General features: G+C 35.5%; 1 pseudogene; it reads right to left on the bottom strand.

Moving 5' to 3' along the window:
* Nucleotides 1–7,572: 7,572 nt before the first annotated feature.
* LOC127645377 (regulator of G-protein signaling 18-like) lies at nt 7,573–12,394 on the bottom strand (annotated as a pseudogene).
* Between the last annotated feature and the right edge of the window lie 3,850 nt (nt 12,395–16,244).

Raw genomic sequence — 16,244 nt, 5'->3', positions numbered from 1 at the left:
AGCAAAATGATGGTGGATTGTTCACATAATTTAGCTCAGTCAGTGATTTTGAATATTGTTTCTCAAACAGAGAGGATGGTACAATTTATTCAAGATAGTCAAACACTGTTCAAGTCAAGTCATTTTCATTTGTACAGTGCTTTTCAAAACACACATCATTTCAAAGAAGTTCTACAGAAAATTATGCTATAACAGAAAATGAAGCTGTAATGTCTGTAACGTCTTAGAATCATATTAAGCATTCTCTCCATTGTGGTTAAATGTAGCTTTTCATTTCCATCATGATCAAGTGCTTTTGCTAAACATCTGGTATATCTCAAGGAAGCGCCGTGGGGTGCTAATCACGACAAGGGTGTAGCAGCCGCAGGGGACATGTCTCTCGCACTGTTTAAAAAGGTGATTTTTGTCCCCTATAATTTTCCAAGCTAAATCCATACCGAGGCCAAATGGTGGATTTGCATACAGTATTCGTTTTGTTTCTTTGGGCTGACTGAGCGACAATCCAGCCAATCACAGGTGAAACAAACCTTTTGGCCTTATGGCCGTCTTAAGTTATAGGTAATCATTCAGACAGTCTAATCAATGCGGCTCCATTAATTTATACAAAGTTTCTTTCAACAATGCTGTTTTATCCATGTTTTTGATCTGCATTGATGGTGGTCTAAATTAATAATCTAGAGATGAGGAACACACAAACGAGAGTTATTCATTGGTAGCATAACGTGAAATGCACTGCAGAAATAAAAACAAAGGACAATCCATCTTTTAAGCACACATTAGAGTGGAGTTTATATCAGCACCTGAGTCTTCATTAAGTTATGCTTTTTACATTGTGTTTGTAAGCTTATAGTTTATTTGGATGTTTTTGCCAATTTAAGCACATTACTAGATCTGAGTTAAATATGTAAACCTATTTTTAAAATCAGCTCCTGTTTTTTACCTCTATGTTGGTGTGCAGTCGACAATTTGTAAGAAAAAAGATATATCTGCAGTGTTCTTAGAACATTTAATGATGTGCTTTTTTATACATGAAAATGTACAGATGTTATTGAAACTAATTATAATGGGAAATTATAGATTTGCTTTGTTATAATCCATAAAACCTCTCCTGAAGTCTCTTTGTAGGTCTGTAGACATACACATTTTAAAGGATTAAAAATGTCATTTGATTTGTTGATTCAGTTACTAACTCATTTCACACAAGACACTCATTTATCACCACCTTCTGGCATAACCAATAATGGGCACTGAATCATTAAATTGATCTGAATGAATTTTGGTGAATGTAGTCAAAACACTCGAGCCACCTGGATAAATTAAAATCCCACAATGCACAAGCTAGAGTAAAAAATAATTTCTGCACAAATGAAATTATTGTAAATGATTAAATCATTTATTCAGGACCAGCTTGTGCTCAGACTTTAATTGTCATGTGTGAAACAGAAGCACAAGATTTATTTTATTTTATTTAAGATGTATTATTGTTGCAGCTAATTTTTGCAATTATTTTGCAATACTAGAATCTTTAAAATACAAAAAAAATTGTAAAAGTAAATAATATATATATATTAATATATTACTTATATCATACTTGTATATTAATATATACTGTAATATATAAATACTGCACTGAAAGTGCTGGGTCTGTGCGGGCCACCTACTGACAGCTGTGCCCCTTCACTTTTAATACGACTGCTATGTCCCTGAAACATGAGGACAGATTTGATCACACTAACACTTGAGTGAACACTTGAGTGAAAATACATTCCCCGAACCAGTGTTGTTTTTTCACTCTGCTACTAAAGGGTCAATTAGAGCATACTTCCAATTTTGGTTACTTTACGATACAACATCTTCTGTAAAGTCAGAGCTGTATTCAGTATTCTGTGTTTGTAGTGACAACACATTTTTGTCAGATCTATCAGTTTCTGAAACAGTTGTAAACAGTCCATTATTCATCCAGCTATTATTCATGAAATCAAAGTTCTTTTACTTTTATAGCTTTTAAAAATATTTGTTCCACCAAGATGGTTGATTTTATGGCTAGTTAAGATCATTGTGGGTTTGTGCTGTTCGTTTGATTAACATTAAGGTGAATCACCCCTTTAGGCTTTATGCTGTTAAATGAAAAATGTATAGATTGGATCTTTGAGCATCTAAAAAACTTCTTTGGACAATTCCATCCCTAGATGTTATGATCCCGTGTTGTCTGCCCCGTGTTTTCTGTTTCACTCTCCACTGATCATGTTCCATGTCATGTTTTCCTTGTTGTCCGCCCCGTGTTTCACTGTCCTTGTATAAAATACATTTCCCACAATTCCCAACCTCCCTCACTGCCTGCACTCATCATTGTTCTCACCTGTGTCTCGTTTAGTCTTCATTGTGTCTGTCTATTTAAACCCTGTTGTTTTCCCTTTCCTTTGTGGTTCGGTATCGTTGCATGTTATGTTTCTTGTTCATGCCGTTGTTCTCTTGCTGTTCCCCTGGTTCGTTCGAGGTTTACCCTGCCCTTCGTTTATGTTCACTGTCTGTTCTACCCGCTGTGTGTTCTTTTGTGTTTGAGTTAACTTTTTCCCATCGTGGACTTTTCTTTGTGTTTTTTGCTCTATTACTTTCAATAAACCGCTTTTGGATCCTAACCACCCGTCTGCCTTCTCCTGCTTCCCACACCCATAACACTAGATAAGCAAAAGCTAAATGATAATAGTGGATTACATTCAAACAATTACAAATTTGACAAGCTTGACTTCAGCATGATCTTTAACTTAACTTGAGACTAAGATGCACTTAAAAATGTGTTACATTTGTTTTAATCCATCTATGGCTGTGCTCATTGGAGTCATTTATGGGTGGGACATCTCCTTACCACTTTTTGCCTTTGCCAATTTTGTCCCCACCACTTTTTAAAGCAGCTTTTGTCAGGTAAGTGTCTAATGCACAAGAAACATATCCAGTTCTTGAGCAGGACTTTCATTTCATTAGTGTGTACTATAATATGTGGCGATACAGTATTGGAGTTACAATAATATAGTTATAATAATATAATATGTTACAATAAATGCTTGTTGACGTACATACACCCACTGACGTACAGATGCAATCTTCGTTTATTAAATTGAGAAGTTATACTAGGGCAGATTAGAACCTGCAACTCGGTCAGAAATCTAGGGGTAACCATTGATGATGGGCTAAATTTCACAGAACACATTTCAAAAACCGCAAGATCTTGTAGATTTACACTCTACAATATCAGGAAGATAAGACCCTTCCTCTCTGTACATGACACACAACTGCTCGTTCAGTCCCTTGTCATAACTAGACTGGACTACTGTAACGCTCTCATTGCAGGCCTTCCTGCATGTGCTATTAGACCCCTTAAAACGATCCAGAATGCAGCAGCACGTCTGGTCTTTAATGAGCCTAAGAGAGCACATGTTACACCACTCTTTGTCTCTCTCCACTGGCTGCGTGTTCATGCATGTATTCAATTCAAGGCCCTGATGCTGGCATATAAAACAGTCACTGGGTCTGCTCCAGCATACCTAAAAACATTTATGCAGAGCTACGTTCCCACCAGAAGCCTGCGGTCGGCTAAGGAACGTCGCCTTGTCGTACCAAAACAAAGAGGCACCAAAACACTTTCCCGGACTTTCAGTTTCATCATACCACGGTGGTGGAATGACCTTCCCAACTCAATCCGGGAAGCTAACTCACTCTCTATCTTCAAAAAACGGCTAAAAACACATCTTTTCCAAAAGCACTTAACCGGTCAATAAAAAAAAATAAAAAAAATAAAAAAAAATAAATTATTTACATTTCTTGTGCATTAAATCTGTTTGGTGTACTATTCTGATGATAGTGAAACTTTGTAATATGGCACTTTTTGTACCACTGTCTCCCTAAGATGATTCGCTGATGTTCTTCCTCTTTTGTAAGTCGCTTTGGATAAAAGCGTCTGCCAAATGAATAAATGTAAATGTAAATGCAACTTCTTGTACTAGAGGTGAAAACTTTACCAAAAGACCAATCAGTCTCTCTGGCTCATACTTACTGATCCAATGACTAAAAAAATCCATGTACTAATAGTGTTAAATATATGGGTCAAGTTATCAAATAAATTATGTAAAATATGTCCAAGACACACCAGTTGACCACTGGGTTTCCTCAAGGATCAGTGCTTGGACCCCTCCTCTTCTTGATGTACACAACATCACTCGGACCGGTCATTGAGGCACATGGCTTTTCCTACATCTGTTATGCACACGATACACAACTCTACCCGTTGTGCCAGCCTGATGATCCTTCTGTCTCAGGTCATATCTTTGCTTGCCTCTCAGATATTTCACCCTGGATGAAGGTACAACACTGTAAAGGGATTAATGGAAAGGAGGAGGCGAGAACTGACTTGATAATATAAATAATAGTTTAATATAAAACTTAAACAAAAGACACACACACACACAGGTAGCTGCACGTAAATCTCTCTCTCTGTCGCACTGCCATCTCCGGTCAGCCTTGATTAGCCTGATTAGGGGTCAGGTGTGTAGCATCACGACCCAGCCCGCCCTCCGCCCTGCCATAGACACCTTCAGCACAAGCTAGCAAAGAAAGAACTCCTCATGATCCCAGCCAACCCATCTGTTGACCACAAACTCAATATAAATCTTGGCTCAACTACACTAACACCAACCAGAACAGCGCAGAACCTGGGAGAGGTGGTAGATGACTAGTTTATTTTCACTGCACACATCTCATCAACCGCCCGGTCCATCAGAAAAATCAGACCTTTCCTGTCTAAATATGCTACACAGCTCCTGGTCCAAGCTCTGGTCATTTTAAGACTTGACTACTGCAATGCCCTGTTGGTTGGCCTTCAAGCTAACACAATTAAACCACTGCAGATGATCCAGAATGCAGCAGTGTGTCTGGTCTTCAATCAGCCAGAAAGGGCTCATGTCATCCCACTCTTGATTTCACCCCACTGGCTTCCTGTAGCTGCCTGCATCATATTCAGGGCATTGACTCTGGTTCTCAGGACAGCCAGTGGAACCACACCCTCTTACTTCAGCTCGCTCTATGCGGTCTATGAACGAGCAACGCCTGGTTATCCCATCCCAAAGAGGCTAAAATTCACAATTGTTCACTTTCTCTGCTCCTCTGTGGTGGAATGAACTTCCAACCTCCACACAATCTGCTGTTACCTTCTCAGAATTCAAGAACCAGCTGAAAACACATCGGTTCCGTGAGCACTTAAACAACCCACACTAATTGCACTTACCACTGCACTTAACCTGCACTTGTACAAAATGTACAATGTACAGAAAAATTGTACTACTCCAGCCACTATGAGACATTGTCAGTCATTTAGTCACTGCAGATATTGTTAAACTTTGTATGACAAATTGCTTGCTATGTGTCTCATATGTAAGTCGCTTTGCATAAAAGTGTCTGCTAAATGACTAAATATGAATGTAAAAATATTTATTGGAGTGCTTGAATTGGTCTTCAAGAATGACTATTTAGCAAAACAGTAAATGCTTATTTGACATTATCTGCACATATCCTAATTAAAATTCATGAGTTTTGCCACTTCGTGATGTCACCCCCCAACTGTCCCCACCACTTTTTAAAACAAAGTGAAGCCCAAGACTGAGCTCTATTTGGTGGCATCCAAAGTTAGACATTTTGCATTACAATAAAGCCACTCTGTGCATGCATAATTGATGTTTGCTACAAAACACTTCTAGTCTGGTTTGATAGGATGACAGTGGATCAGACTTAGATTTCAATAAAGACGGCTGGAAGCCTGACACAAGCTCTAATGATTCTCATCAGGAGGGAGATGTGGGTATCTCTGAGAAAATTATTGGTAGGGTTAAATCACTGGGAATATTATGAAACTTGGACACATTTCTGCAAACATGTAGAACTAAAGTTATGTTTCCCTGCTAAAAAGACTCCCCATTAAGGGTCCCTATCATGGCTTCTTGACTAAACCAGCAAGACAACATTCAGTCTTTCTGGTGCATCGAGTCTTGCTGTGATAACAACATGCCTATGCTGGTTCATCAGCTAGACCAGCACTAAGCAGAATGAACCAGCTTGGACCAGCATGGAAAATCATGGTCTGCCCAGTGACCAGTTCGTTCAGAGACTCTCTGATACAGATTGCACACAAACTTTGCAAGCACTTGCAAAAATCACAAGATCCAAGATTGGATCTGTGAGTCAATTTGTGTGAGTCAGGATATGAAGGTTTTTAGAAGTACATCAGGAAACAATTTTTTGAAAGGTACCAGGTTGATAATATTAGTGTTGCTGAGTAAGAACTGATAACAGTAATCAACTTGTAATACGAGTGACTTTAGTGGTATTTACTTGTCAGAAACTTTTTTAAATGTCCATTAACAAATCTATAAAAAAAAATATGAAACCATTCAGGAAAAGTAACTTATTTATATGTGAAAGCATATTTTTTATTTAAGACACTTGCTATCAATTAATATAATGCATGAAATTGCATAATTATATGAGCTGTTTTAAATAATTCGCACAATTCACCAGTATTTATATTGAGTTTATATTCATTTGTATAACAAGCGCTAAAACGGTACTGTCTCTTTAAGAATAGTGGCAGTTCAGTGAGCGAAAAAGCCTTCATGCAATACAACATGCATGAAGGCACTCGGTGCTAAACCTCTTGCCACTACATAATTTTAGCACTTTAAGCACTTTGAGGACCTTGTGAGAAACCCTGTTTGTTTGAGGCACTTAGCAGAAAACAAATGCCATATTTGTCATATATGTATAAACTAACTTTATATTCCATATTGTTTCTGAGTTAAATATATAAAATAATCTGTGAAATACATCAAATACATCTTTTGATGACAGTTGACACACATTTCCCAATAATTTATTTTCTTTTCTTTATTTTTTCTACTGTTTGCAGAAACTGAGTTTTTCTCCAACACCTATAATTGCGGTAATCATCCATTTTCAAATTGAAACCTAAACAGGCATAACACAGCATTTAAAAACAAAAGGTATATGTCAGTCACTCAGTCTTCCTTTCTAAGTCCTGTCTAAAATTGAGCTGCAATATTTACCAGACTTTTGGCAGTATTCAAAATTCTGGCTATCCACAAGACAACACCATAACTACTTTCACTGTTAGCTACACAAGATTCAGGACCATACTTTGGCCTTCACTTTTTTTGCATTTACTGGGCCTTAAATGGATGGCCAAAATCAATTTTAAGTACTAATTACAAAGTTCAATCTCACATTTTCCTCAGTGATGTGTATATTTTATAACATATTTTAGTCAAGGTCTTTCGATTCAAGGTCTTTACCCTTTTACGGTCTCTGAGAGCGATGCAAAGGTTGCTGTATTCCTATAATTAATAGACAAATGCACAGTTTATATAATGCAAACTTTTATCATAAAACAAATATGTACACTTTATAATTGTTTATTCATTCTAAACAAGTAAATTGAATGAACTTGGCATGAAATCCTACAAGAAGATCCATATGCAAATAATAATTAGTATTTAAATACAAGCCTACAATAAGTATTGTTAATAAATATCTAAGAGATGTATGTCACATGATCAAGTGCTAATGACAATATAACACACTCACAATATATATATATATATAAATAAATAAACAAAAACTCTACAGTACAAATCTACAACCAGACAGCTGTGCCTTCAGCATGTTCATTAAACACAAAGGAGCGAGACCTTCTCTTGGTCATTGTCGCTGGGCCTTTCCTCTTGGTCAGGGTCAAGTAGATGTCGGAGGCGAGGAATCGTGGATAGCAGTCTCTTTTCATCAAGCTGTATATTTTATCTTGTGCTACATCAAAGCAGAAATGGGTGGGGTGTAGGATGTTCTTCTCAATGTTAGCCTTGGTTGAGTGATCAATGTTGATCTGAGGGGTAAAGTGCAAAAATGTTAACACAATGATGTTACATGACTGCATCCTGTTTTAACCAAAATGTAAATACCATAATATTGTGCAATGTGACGAAAGTCAAGATACTTGAGGAATGTAAGAAGAAAAAATTAGGCTGAAAATGTATGAGTTCTGTGCCAACTATGATTATGCCACATATCTGATCTGTGTTTTTTCTGGTACATGAAGATATTATACCAGAACTGCAGAGCATACAAAGAAGAGAACAGCCTATATAAGTTTCAGTATCTTGTCATAATCTTGTCTTTCAGTTCAAGTTCCTATTTCAGATTTTTTTCATAACACTAAAAACTTATCGTCAGTTTTACTAAATGTTCCCATGTTCATATTACTCATAAACTCATGTAACCAAGGGAACTTAAATTAACTGATTAACCTGAAAGTGTCTTTCAGCTTTTCTTAATCCATTTGTGTTGCCACAACATAAATATTTTTAGTTTATTAGTTTAAACTAACTTATTAGTTTAGTTAATAGAAATTGTGCAGATGAATTCTAGTTCCCAGAATGCTTTGCATGGGACTCCACAAGGAGAGTAAATGTTAAACCTAACAGTTATTTTATGTGTATTTGTGCTAAATGAATATAAAGTTGTTATTATATAATGTTAGTGTTAATGTTTTGTTATGTTGAGATTTAGAAGAATGTTTTTCTAACCTCACCATTTGGCCACGGTAGAGTAAAATTAGCTTAGCTTTGTTCCAGTCGTGAAGTATACTTATTACAACTGGTTCATTTCATTTTCACTGCGAGACTTCAGTGAATTTATTTAGAAAAAGGAAAAGGCTACCAGCTTCCCTTCTCAATCGTTTTCTATCAACGTTGACTACCTCCCGCGTTTCTCTCCATCACCGGACTCGAGAAATAGTGCAGAAACGCTGACGAGCGTAAGACATAGGACCCACTCTAGATTGTTTTCTCCTGACCGCTCAATGCAACAGGAATTCAAACGGACAACCCTTCTGAAATCACACAGGATTTCCCAAGTAAACCTTGATATCTGGGCAGATTTAGGTTAGAAACTGTGACTTTTCTTATAAAACTAAATCGTATATATTTGATGCAGAATGTTTGATCTTTTGATTAAAATTGTATGTTTAACTACGATCGCTGATTGCGGTTTTGATGTGTGAGATCTTAATTTTTGGGTGAAATGTTGTTTATTGAGTGATCTGAACTAACGATTCAATCGCGCTGTTACCAGCGTTTATCCTCCGTTAAATTGCATGCACCCATTTGTTCGCTCTCTCTCACACACACTGAAATTCACAGAGTGAGCAGCACCGCAGTTTTATGTACAACTCAGGCTGGGGTTTCAAATTCTCCCGCCTGTTTCGTCAGTTCCTTTGTGTGTCTGCTCATTACCACTCTCACGTTGTATTTGCTCCATTGCTCTGGATCTGATCCAGCCATCTTTCTTTCCCTCCACATTCAAATAATCATTGGATCCGCCCTTTATGATCCTCCATTTTGAAACTAGTTCTCAATGTTGAAACCGATCCTCCGAAACTAGATCCCCACGTGGAGTTTAATCCGCCATTTTGTTTCCTATGTTACCAAACATACAGTACATACATCCATACACTAGCATATAGCTCCACTATTTAGTTAGGACTTCCATGTTATGTTTTTTTGTTATACTCATATAGTATTGGCGGTTTTCATTGCTGTTTGATTATAATAAATCTTGTTATATAATAATAAGTAGTACTCCTAGTTGTTTGTTTGAATATTGTGTTGAAGCCTCTGCCACGTCAAGAACTCCTGTATTACTTCAGTATTGTTAAATTGTTGTTGTTAGTAAACTGTAACCAGATTACTGTTGGATTACTATGGCAATAATTTGACTAGTTTCTTCCCTTTTTGATTATTTGATTATTAATCAAAATACTCAACCTTCAGGGTATATATATATATATATATATATATATATATATATATATATATAATGTTTTTATTTATTTATTTTTAAAATATCGAGTATTTTTGACTCAAGAATATAAAACTCTTCTCAGTGTTTCTCCATCTGACCAGAGCAAAATATGCCTTTTCATAAAAATTTGGAAATATATGATATTTAAATAAATTAAATAAATAAACAAAAGATCTTGAGTGTCTAATGGGGTCCTTTCTGTTTATTTGTTTGTCACATGACAACAAAATGGAAACCTACATGTTGATTATTTTATATTGGATAGAAGTTTTTGGAAAACATTTTTTTACTACTTTTTAATTTTTTTATTTAAATCGTATTTTTATTTTTAAGAAATAAGAATAAAAGATTATTCTACACTACTCAATCCAAAATAAATTTTTTCAAAAATTTCAAATTTTAATGTGGCTTTGATATTTCTCCAGATGGCTCCAACACATTACATTTTTAACTTTAAGCCCCTCTAAAAATCATAAAAATGACTTTGAACAAATGTCCAGTAAGAGTTGTATACATGTAATTGTTTTGTGCAAATTGCATGTTTAATGTAATTTTGAATAATTTATTATGTGAAAAAATGAGTGTGAAGTCATTGATCTCAATACATAATATCTATTGATATATATAGCAAGATTCTGAAGATTGTAAAACTATAGTATGCAAAAGATGTATACTAGCATACCTCTTTGGGGGCTTCCTTGTCAATGAAAACAGCATATATCTGTTTGGCGGCAGACTCAGTGGTCTTGAAGTCTTCACAGGCTAACCAAAACTCAGTGTTCTCCTCGCTGAACTCTGTGCGCAGAAACTGAGTGAAGGTTTCTACCCCATCTGAATCAACAACAGATAAAACATAGTGTTATCATTAAATGCATGATTTATATTCAGATGGCCTACAATAACAATAATAACAACAAATAAAATTATGACTACTATCACCTCTACAACCATGCCTAAAGCTGTAAAGAAAGAGTATTGCAGCATTATAGGTGGCACAAAACAAACTGCTTTGTTGAATCAAACAGTTTCCCAAAAGCATCGTAAGCTTAAGTAGATCGTAGAAACCATTGGCGGTGTCATGACAAGCAGTTTTCCTCTTCCTGTTGGATGCTCTGTTCTGAATACTTCTGCTACAATAGAATTTGACTCTGAGGGACTGAAACAATTGGCGTTTGAGTGATATGCAAACAATAATGGCATGATGTCCTGAGGTGATCTCACCTGAGTGACTCAGCAACTCCTCAAATGATTTACTCCATCTCAGAGCCATGTCCGGTGCAATGCTATACAAATCAAATTAAACAAGAATTATTTTTTTTTTACATTATTTAGTAGAATGGTGTTTCATGGTTATTTTTAAGTGTCTGCATTTTCTTACATGTGAATTGAGAAAAATACTGTTTAAATAAATAACGGAATCAACTCAAGAGTGTAAGTGTAATAAACACCTACTGGATAGTTTTAACTGGTGGTTTCTTCTCAGGACTAACATTTTCATGAGATCCAGACTTTGTCAGAAGTAGACTGAGCCGACTTTTCTTATCCTTATTCCTGTGAAGAGAGAAATGAACTGCATTCAATCAATCAATCAATCAATCAATCAATCAATCAATCAATCAATCAATCAATCAACCTATCTGTATTTCTACCTAAATACTTTTTAAAAAGCAGCGTTTAAAAGAGAAAAGATGCCATACATGCTCACTCCAACAAACCCATGCTGCTTTTGGCATAATATATACTAAAGAAGTATGCAGATTTGGATGCATATATATATAGATATACTCTACCGGTCAAAAGTGTTGAAACACTTACTTAATTCTTTATTATATTTTTTTTCTCTCCACATTTTAGAATAAAAGTAAAGTCACAAAAACTATGGACGATAGACTTTTGGTGCCCCCTGCTGGACATTTCAACGAGAAAGTGCAGCCAAATATGTAATAAAGCACATCATTTCGTTTTGCAAAAATGTTACCACGGTCATGTAATGTTCATGAGAACCGGCTGTGTTTGCATCATTTCACCAGTGAATATACAAGGGATTAGGGAGGTCAGTTTCAACAATAAGACACTTCCACGACTCAATCAGCTTGATTACCACATTATAGAGTATGTGCTGAAGGTGTAATATTGCTTTGATGAAATACAAATTGGTTTTGTTTGGTTGTTCTTACACAAAGACGAGCTCCAGTAATAAAGGAAGTCACACACAACACAGAAAAAAATAAACAAACTTAATTTCAATTAAATTGCAAAAAAAAATCCACCCCTAGAGGGTGAATTTGCAAAACAACATATTTCCCCAATGCTTTCAGCATTCATTTGAGAAAGGAGTGGGTGAAAAAACATACCTAAAGTGGGTCTCTTTCATTCTGCTGGCAAGCAGCTCAACCTCACCGAGCATTTTGAAATATGCTTCCTCCTTGGGGGCAGAGAAGTTGAACTGAGGAAACAGACACAATTAAGTCTTCATGCTCTTCCCTCTTGTTGATGCTCACAGATCAAGACAGCGGGTTGTCGGTCTAATGTAAACTACCACAAACTGAACCACATTTTTGAGTGTTAAGTGTGTTAAGGGGTAATTTCCCATACATGTCAAATTGAATTCCTGTCAAGTGAAACTACCCGCTGTTTACCGTAATATTTCATTACCTGAATTTCCTAGTTGTAAAACATCCATCTGCCTGCAAAGTTGATTTTTTTTTTGAATTCTTACATATAATAAAAACATTTCAGCTATTGTATATCATAACTCTTAATTTTTACTTAAATGTCTCAATTCTTCATAAGCGATTGCAGGGAACATAAGTTGTTGTGGTTTGTTATCAATGTGATATATATATATATATATATATATATATATATATATATATATATATATATATATTAAATTACAGTCAGATTTTCAAATTGATCTAATAAAAACGGCAGAATGAAAATGCAAATTCGCTCTCTGACAGTAGGTGGCGCTTATGCAGCAGAAATATAGCTGTTACCCTGGTAATGCCTATACAAAAAGCAGACCTGCCCTTATAAGCAATACTTTACTAGGCATTATACAGAGGTAAGATGAAAAGAAAATGCCATCGAAACTTTTCTGAAGACAGGGAGGTCCCTTCAGAGATACATTTATATAAAATATGAATAAATGTATTGCATTCAAGGGTTAGTTAAAGTCTTTAGAAATCATAATAATCACTATGAGAGCACTTGGATTTCGTCACAAGTCATTCTGTAGATTTTATACTTGTCAGGTTTTAAATAAAATGCTGTGACTGCAAATCTGCATGTTATGTTTTTATATTGCCATCAAATTGTTATGGTATACTGTTGACTGTTGAAAATGTTTCGAAAATGCACACACAAGTTTAGAGGCAATGTCGGGTAATTTCAAACTTGTCGCGCTACAAAAGATTTTTGCAAATTAATTAATTGATGTTGCAATATATTTTTAAACACATTTCATTACTGTTTATAATAAGTTATTGAAAATAATAATAATAAAAAGATTCAAGTCATTGTTAAGTCATGCAGTTCAAGTCAAGTCAAGTCTAAGTCATTTTCTTCATTTAGTCAAGCAAGTCACAAGTCCTTAAATTTGCGACTCGAGTCAGACTAGAGACAAGTCATGTAACACAAGTCCCCCATCTCTGCTGTCAATAGAAGTGTAAAGGGATTAATGGAAAGGAGGAGTTGAGAAACGGTTTGACAATATAAATAATATTTTAATTATTAACTGAACCAAAAAGACAAACACACAAAGGTGTCGGACAGCTATCCGTAAAGCTCTCTTTCTTGCACTGCAGCTTCCAGTCAGCCTTTATCCCTCTCAGAGGCTTGATTAGCCTGATTAGGGGCCGGATGTGCTGAATCACAACCCAGCCCCGCCCTCTGCCCTGCCACAAGCAGATAGAAGCTTTTCCGTGCATTGCTGAATCTGACTACTGAATTTGTACATGCATCTAAATTGAAACACATGTACAAAGTTATTACACAGTAAAGTGGTAATATGCTGTTTCTACTTGATCTAAGCCTTACAAATTACATTCATTGGAATTTGAATACAAGTTGAAAAAATTTTCAGGATAAAACAGATGTATTAAATGCATTGTACGTATGAATTGCATTCTTTTTACTGATCCCGAAATAAAAGGGAGTGTCATGTCACTGTTTTTCTTGAAGTTTGTTTTGTAGAAAACTTTGCAGTGAGCTGTAAACCTACCGTTAGCTAAAGGGCCAAAGAAATGGAGGAGAAAGACACACTCTGTTTACCATGCAATTATGTAATCAGACAAGGTTTTAAAGGGGAATATTAAATGGAGATTTAAATTAGTTAAACGTACCTCCCTAACCTTAAACCAACACAACGAAACCTAACCGATAGAGTCCAAAAACAAAATGAAAAGCACATTTTCTGAAGCAACCACGCCATTTCGTGTCGCTTCCATGACACTTTCGTCTCATGCTTGCGTGTCAGCTTGCGTGTTTGGCTGGGTTAAAACCACGGACTTGGACAAAGTCCAAAGTCCATCACTTTGAGGTGAGCTACCGCGCAAGCTAAGCTAATAATGGAATAAGTGTGTAAATGTAGGTGAGTCTCTAATATAATCATTAAAATGTATAATTTTTCAAATAATGCGTTAGAGTAAAAGTGTTTTGGAATCATAACATAGCAGTGTGTGATTAATAGAGCAAAAGTAAATTAAACGTAAGTTTATAAAGTTATTATCAGCCACTGTAGTCGTGATGTGTGTGAAAGTGAATAAAACTCAAAGTTGTTGTAGCAACTCTACAGTTAATTTCACCAGGAAACTGTGGTATAAAAGTCAGTTTGCAAAAATGTAGTTATAGTAATGTTCTTTCTATGAGACAAGGTTGGATTCGAGCATTTCTTGCTCACTTTTTTTAGGAATATTGAGGATTTGGACAACCAACTCCATTGGCAAACTGTTTTCGGCTTACTATTGTAAAGTGTACATATTTGGATGCAGCTTAGACGTTTCTTAATTGTTGATTAATTCTGGTTATGAACAGTAAAATATTAAAATTCAACTTGATCTCATTAGTATTTGTACATAATTTGTAAATAAAGTGCAGATATATCATACATGTTGTATATGTTTTTGCCTTTGCATTGACATTGAAATGAAAAATACTGACAATGTTTTTGGTTTTAACAACTTTTAAGTCTTTGTAGATGCTGGCCAAGTTCACCAAGTTGTCCGGTAATTATGACAATTGCCATTTTTTTCTGGTGTGAATTAATAAATTCAAAGTATGTCTACCTCTTCATTCATCACTCACCACTGAGGTTATACAGTAGGTGTTTGAACTCTCTTTTGCAAAAATATTGCTGTCTAAACAACAAATCTCCTGTTTTACCGCAGCTTGATTCTATCCATTTTATTTTCTCTTCATGTTATAATTCTATGCAAATGTTGCTCTGTTAATAAATATTAACAATGCACTGTTTCTTGAAGAAAAACGTTCTCATTATAGTCACGTTTTCCAATGTTTTACACACTTAGAACATCTGTTACCATAATACAGCTCTTCATAAGGAACTGACAAACAGTAGGTTTAAGCTGTAAATGACATGTTTGACACCTTAAATCGTGTAAGTAAAGTTAATTTAAACAGTGTCAAAAACAAAGAACTGTTTTGGGCCTAATTAGTAAGGTTCAGTTATGAGCAACTACAACAACATTCTGTCAATAGCTTTGCAATATTGTTAGAAATGTGTTTTGTTTTCATGGTGAACTAGTAGCTTGTGTTCTTCAGAAGCTCTTCTTCAAAGGATCTTATTCATCAGTTATTTACATCAAAGATCAACTCAAGCGTGATTCATTTGTTATAGCTGTCAAATGTATTCTCATAAGCTGGCTCTTGACAAAAAAGGGAAATGAGAGAAAGACAGAAATTGAAACTGAAATGTGCTGACGTGAAGAGCTACTTCCTGTCTTTAGCACGGGTGGAAATACATCCATTAACATTGTCTAATTCTCTTTGACACTTGATTTGCATTCTAACTGCAGTGAAATTGATCAGGTTTTGTTTCAGGTTTGTGCACCGATCAGAATGGAATTGAGAATACCTTTAAAATCCCAAATAAGCTCATGAATTTTTATTGAATTTGAACTGAGGTAGCAGACAGGACATTTTTAGGAAGTATTGGAAGGAAGTATAATTAAAATGACATTCAAAAAACTGCTACAAAAGTAGTTTTTAATAATGCATTTAAATTTCCAGAAACACAAGATATTAATGTTTGAATTGCCACATGTATAGAGTTTTAAAAACATTTACACTGGCGGCCAAAAGTT

The sequence above is a fragment of the Xyrauchen texanus genome, chromosome 6 (assembly GCF_025860055.1).
Source record: "Xyrauchen texanus isolate HMW12.3.18 chromosome 6, RBS_HiC_50CHRs, whole genome shotgun sequence".
Lineage (NCBI taxonomy): Eukaryota > Metazoa > Chordata > Actinopteri > Cypriniformes > Catostomidae > Xyrauchen > Xyrauchen texanus.
This window is presented reverse-complemented; position numbering and strand designations above follow the sequence as displayed.